We start from the raw sequence: 5,956 nt of genomic DNA on the forward strand, positions 1-5,956 counted from the left end.
CCCGGTCCCATTGTGGGGATTTACAAGCATCACTTAGTCCTCAGTGTTTCATGTGCGTCATTTCTTATCCCCTCGTCAGCCGCTTAATATCTGAGCATTTTGAGAGTTAGAACCGGGCCGGCAGACAATCTGAGCCTGTTTTGTGTCTCTGACTTGATTTCCTCTCTTCCTCTTTCTTGTCAAGCCAGACTGAAGTCCAGAGTGTGTGGTGCAAGTAAAGCCCCCTTCTCTTCTCTTCCCTTGTCCTCCTCTTCTCCCCGGCACCGGCCCCAGACACAAGCCTCTTTCTGTTGGGGCATCGCCATGGCAACCAAGCCACTAACTTGAGGAGGCGACATAAAAACCTGCTCTTTTAGGGGGACACAGGAACACCTGCCGCCGCCGCCGCCGATGGGGAGGGCTGGGCTGGACGCCTGGCCACGTGCAAGACACACACTTACACACAGATTCATGTGGCCACAGACACGCACACACACACACACACACATCCACATAAACAGAGGATCAGTGTAACATTCAAATGAGACCTCCAGCTAACATCTGCTCCCCGTCAGAAGCTCATCTATCTTCCAGTAACATCTCACGTTGTTGGGTGGCTTTCTTCACTCATGTTGTGGTTTCCTGAACAGAGGACAGGGTGTTACAGAAACAAAGAATCCATTATTGATAAGGTTTATGATTTCAGGCGGAGGTACGAAAGTATCCTTATCTTAACACTGTGTCTCTTTACACCAGTGGCTACTTTGATGAGAAATCATATTCCTCATAATCCTGAAGGACCAACACACACACACACACACACACACACACACACACACACACACACACACACACACACACACACACACACACACACACACCATGTACCTGTAAGGCCATGAGGTGAGAGCAGAGCTTGTTAACTGTTAATGAACCAAACGTAACCTGACTTGTCAGTAAAGATAACTGTGAACCTTATTCTATACATATTGTAGAAGCATTGCTGAAGGGAACCTGAGAACTAAAGGTTCATTACCACCGGCTGCTTCAGTGCGAATGTTTAGCCAGCATGACAAATCAAAGATAGAAAATTAAAATCTTATCAGGTGTTTGGATTCAGATTATATCTGGACCCCAGGCTCATTATTTCCTCTGTATCAGTGTTCAGTGATATTTAGAAATGAAAAACTGATGTTGTGTTAATATTACACACGATAATATTGTGTAAATAATCCAGCACCTTGATTGTTTTCCTGTGTTATCGTAGCAGGTGGATAATTCACTTTAACACTGGTTACCATGTGCCACAAACTGGAAAAACTACGATGAGGCAGCAGCAGTAACTAGCTAGCAAGCTACTGCTAGCTACAGCTGTTACTGTTATGTTGTTACTGCTGCTTTATCTTCGCAGGTGGCAGTATTTCACTTTAACGCTGGTTAACACCCACCATTAAACGAAGGTTAGCCTTATCTAGCTAGCTGTTACCGCAGCGTTTGGCTACTGCCGAGCAAAATCATGTCGATGAGATGACGCATGACGAGGGCGAAACACTGGAAACTGATATCAGTCCTGCTGCTATATCACAGTGTTGATCTGACATCGTGACGCTCCACACCACAAGAGAGTGTTACATCTCTCTCTCTCTTCTGTTCTTGGTGTCATTTGAAGCTCCACAGACGAAACGGTACAGCAGGCAGAACTTCACCACCAACCAGGAGCTGATGTGGAAAAACAAACCAAGTCTGTTGTAGTGAGTTTTATTTAGTTTATCCCAAGTTTGAATGAACTGTGTTTTATATTGTTGATCTCATCATCGTTCTGTAAAAAAAGACACTTGAATCCAGAAGGTTTCGAACCTTTACGGTTGTTCTTTTTTATTTAGTCAAAAAAAAAAAAAAAAGAGTAAATATGTTTCATTCTCGTAATGTTTTTGTTTATTTTGCAATAAAATCTGTTGTGTATCTGCCAGCTGAAACTACAGAAACCATCAGATTATCACCTCTTGCCGGTGCAGAGTGGGATCAGTAGACAGGACTGGCCGGGGCTAGCTGGTTAGCATGCTAACGTCAGTAAACATCTCTGTGACGTGGTATATAAATGTCTTTGACATAAGTTCAGCACCGTTGTTTCTTCACATTCTGTTGAAACTGTTAAATTTTTCAACGATTTAAACTAAAATTCTGTCCATAGTTTCCACATTTCTCCTTAGCTTAGCTTAGGCTCGCTCATTTAAAACTCTTATCTCACAAGTTGAATCTGTTCACAAACAGAAAACAACAAATTGTGGTTTCATTAGCAGTCGTTATTAGCAACCTTCGTTCATTAGCACCCTTTTCTTACTTGTGCCTCCATCTTAAGGTGGTGCTTTGAACAGCTTGCACCGTCACGCTGTCACATTCCTCCAGCCTGCCTTCTAATCACAGCTAAAAGGCATTTTTGACGTGACTTCATTAACCTTCTGGACAATCAGCACATCAGCTTGTTGACAAGACGACATGATTTAACGTCGACCTTTTGTTTTCACAGTGTAACAAATCAAGCGACTGTCATTTAGTCATTTTTCTCAGGTCCGATGGGTGAAACGTCATCAACCAGACAACAGTTTAAAGCCCCCGCAGCCCCTTTAAAGGCCCCAGTCAACAAGTGTCAGTTCGGGGTCAGCCGGCAGGCCGAGCTGCCTGCGTCCTCCTGTTGCAGGCAGAATATTCTGGAGAGACTGGTGAGTGAACCTCTGGTGCCTGGCTGCTGTTCATTAAGAGTATTAATGATTAACTGAGAGTGCTATTGTCCCCTCGGGCCCAGCTGTCCCTCCTCCGCCGTTGATCCACTCTGATGCCTCTGGGCCACTAAACTAGCTCCATTCATGTGCTAAAGTGACAGCTGCTCCTCACATTCCACACAAAATTAACTGCAGACGTAGGAAACGCAAGCTGGGGGCAAATAAATAATATTTGACAGATTTCTTTTGTCTGTGTTTTTTCTAAAAGGGATTGATCGGTGATTAAAAGAGTGGACCGGAAGGATTATTTCAAGCTTAACTAATAGTTAAAGCGGCTGAAGATGGGGAGGAGGGGGGCAGATAATGTTTGCTGTGTTGGGGCTTAGTCATTCAGAGGATGTGAAGCAAGTGAACTCAGCAACTTTACTGTTGGGATGAAAGCCATCGAGCTCCGAGTCGACACCGAGTGCAACGCTGGAATCTCCAGGAATTCAGAGTCAGTGAAGAGTCAAGGAAGAGTTCAGATACGTTAGAAGTATTATACACGTTTTAAATAATGTAACCAAAGTACCCATAATGCTGAAAAATACCCCTGTAAGAGTTTAATAATTAGATTTTGTGTTATTGTATCATTATTATTATGGATACAAGTGAATACATTTACCCAGGTTCTGGGTAATTACAGGTAATTTTGAGCTTCTTGTACTTTATGACATTTAAATCTTGTACTTTTTACTCAAAATATTAATTTGACATCTTTAGTTACAGTTAATTTGCAGAGTGAATCCTGCATCAGAGCTATGGAGGCCCAGTTAAAATGTAATGGTTTGTTCTGAAACAAATATGATGCTTCTCTATATTTTGTGTGTGAAATCTTAGTGTGCAAAGTTACTAGTAACTACGTTTGTCAGATAAGTGTAGCGGAATAGAAAGTACAGTATTTCTGTTCTGTGCTGTAGTGGAGTAAAAGTGTGAAGCAGCATAAAGTAGAAACACTCAAATAAAGAACCACTGCATTTATTAAAACAAGTTTGAAACTGTTTGTGGCTCCAGAGGAAGCTGCACGTAGTCTGATAAATGGCCTTTTTAGATGACGTTGCATTGTGGGTAATGTAGGCAGCAGGTTGTGAACAGCAAGAAGAATGTGTAGAGTCGAGTCATATGTAAAGTGCCAGAGTAACTGTAATCAGTTAGATACAGCCAGAGAGCCGTTGCTGCAACAATCTGCTGCCGGGTGAGTTGTTAAAGATGTAATCATATCAGCGAGTCACCTTTGTTATCATTCCTAAAGAGCGGCACGTTATCTCATTGTATCTGACAGCAATCAAGAAATAAAGGTTGGTGTATTCTACCTGGAGAGGAAGGAAGACATTTGCAGCATTTGTTATTGTGCTGATAGGAGACAAACTGTGGACAGAATGCAACACATGCACATGCAACCTTTGAAAAAGTCAGATATCACTGGGATGTGTGTAAGAAGAACAATACAATGAACAGTACGATCAGTCGCAGCCGAGCTGTATTGTTTTATAACATCTGTAAAAGGAATCAGAGTTGTTTCATCTTCCAGGGGGAGGACTTTAATTGGACCTTGAAAGCAGCCGCTGGTGTTTCGCTGGCATCTGCAGCTCTTACATAGTGAAGATTGTTATTGTTTCACCTGGTAACCATTATGCCATCTTGTCTGTAATCAGCTGAGTGGTCACAGATACTGTACGAGCCTGCCGTGGGAGGACAGGGCCGTGTTACCCAGCGGCTCACTGTCCGGCCTCCTTGTGTTTTTACCAGCACAGACAGGTGGGACCTAATTACTGGTAACGTGATGGTTGTTTTCCACATCGCTTTCAATTAAAGGCTCTCTCTGTCTTTGTTTAGGGTTTTTGCACAATAAACACATACTTCAAATTCCAGTTGTTGTGTTCTTGGATGGGCACATGGGAAGAAGCAGGAACATCTTACAACACTGAGAAAGAGCACTGAAGTAAACACCAAATGTGAACAGCTGATAACTGCTGATAACGCATCTTCGGATCAGCTGGTTGGAGATATTGATGCACCTACAGTTAGAATGCTTGTGAAGCAATCCTGTCACGTGGTCTCTGTGGATCAGGGTCTGCCTGTGAGCACTTCTCCTCTTTGCTCATGCAGTTCTGCGTTGTGTGTCGCATGTCGACATGAGTTTAAAGACCGTTCCTCTTGCCACATCGCGTGTTGGTGACTGGTGCATCACCTAAGACTTCACACAGCCCAACCCAGCCACCTGAATAAATGTTGGCATTGTGCCTTTCTGCAAGATGTTTGAGGAAACTTGTACTGATTTACTTTATGTTGCAACTTATGTTAAATAAACTAGTCAGTACGTACTGATGCTACGGGCTGGTGGGCTGCTGCTGGCCTCCAGTTGCAGACTCTGGATGTTTGAGGGGCACCAGCACACAGAGAATTGTGTGAGCTGGCAGGTTCCCCTGGAGGGCAACTTATCACCTCTTACCTACCACAGGACCATCCAGGAGGGCACCTCTGCTGTGGCTGTACTGGCTGAATTAATGGTCTCTCAGTGTCTCTCTGACACTAAGCAGAGTGATGTGACGTGGCAGACCTGCTGTAACACAGAGAAACAGCTCAGACCCAACATGACAAGTCTCAGAAGAAGCTGTCCAACAGTACCTGCGTGACATCTGTCGTGTTTCAGACATCAGAGGAATTTATCAAAATATGCTTTTCTTCTAGCTGGAAGTTAGAAGAAAATATGAACGAGTAAATATTAAGGTGAAGGTAAAACACAGCTCTAATTAAAGTGAAGTGTGTGTGCGTGCGTGTGCGTGTGTGTGTGTGTGTGTGTGTGTGTGTGTGTGTGTGTGTGTGTGTGTGACTGTCTCACCCTGCATGTGTGTTTGTTTGTCCTGTCTGTGTGGACGATGTCATCCTCGTCTGTCTCTGTCCAGGCTGCGGAGGTGGAGAGGAGACGTGTTTTACCTGAGTTTTCTGTTTGAATCAAAGCTTGTAGTGTCGAGCTGGTTGCATGTTGTATGTTGTTCAGGTTGTGAAGCCCCTTCAGGACACGTGAGATCTGTCATTTATAAAACACTGACTTGACCTTGTCTGATTTTTCCAGCTCACATGCAGTGATCGCTCCCGGCCACAACATTCTACTCATGAGTTCCAACTAACAATCCTTCCGCTTTCATTGGAAAACCAGCCAACGGTCTCCCACACCAACACAGGTGAGCATGGCATGTTTTACTTCACACCTCTGG

General features: G+C 43.8%; 1 long non-coding RNA gene across 1 annotated transcript; it reads left to right on the forward strand.

The window, feature by feature from the left end:
* The first annotated feature begins 1,140 nt into the window (after nucleotides 1–1,140).
* Nucleotides 1,141–4,344, forward strand: LOC119016913. Its single transcript, XR_005074286.1, has 3 exons — nucleotides 1,141–1,730; nucleotides 2,535–2,699; nucleotides 2,968–4,344. It is a non-coding gene; the product is annotated as an uncharacterized LOC119016913 (long non-coding RNA).
* Nucleotides 4,345–5,956: the final 1,612 nt, after the last annotated feature.

This window comes from Acanthopagrus latus, chromosome 3 (genome assembly GCF_904848185.1).
Source record: "Acanthopagrus latus isolate v.2019 chromosome 3, fAcaLat1.1, whole genome shotgun sequence".
Classification (NCBI taxonomy): domain Eukaryota; kingdom Metazoa; phylum Chordata; class Actinopteri; order Spariformes; family Sparidae; genus Acanthopagrus; species Acanthopagrus latus.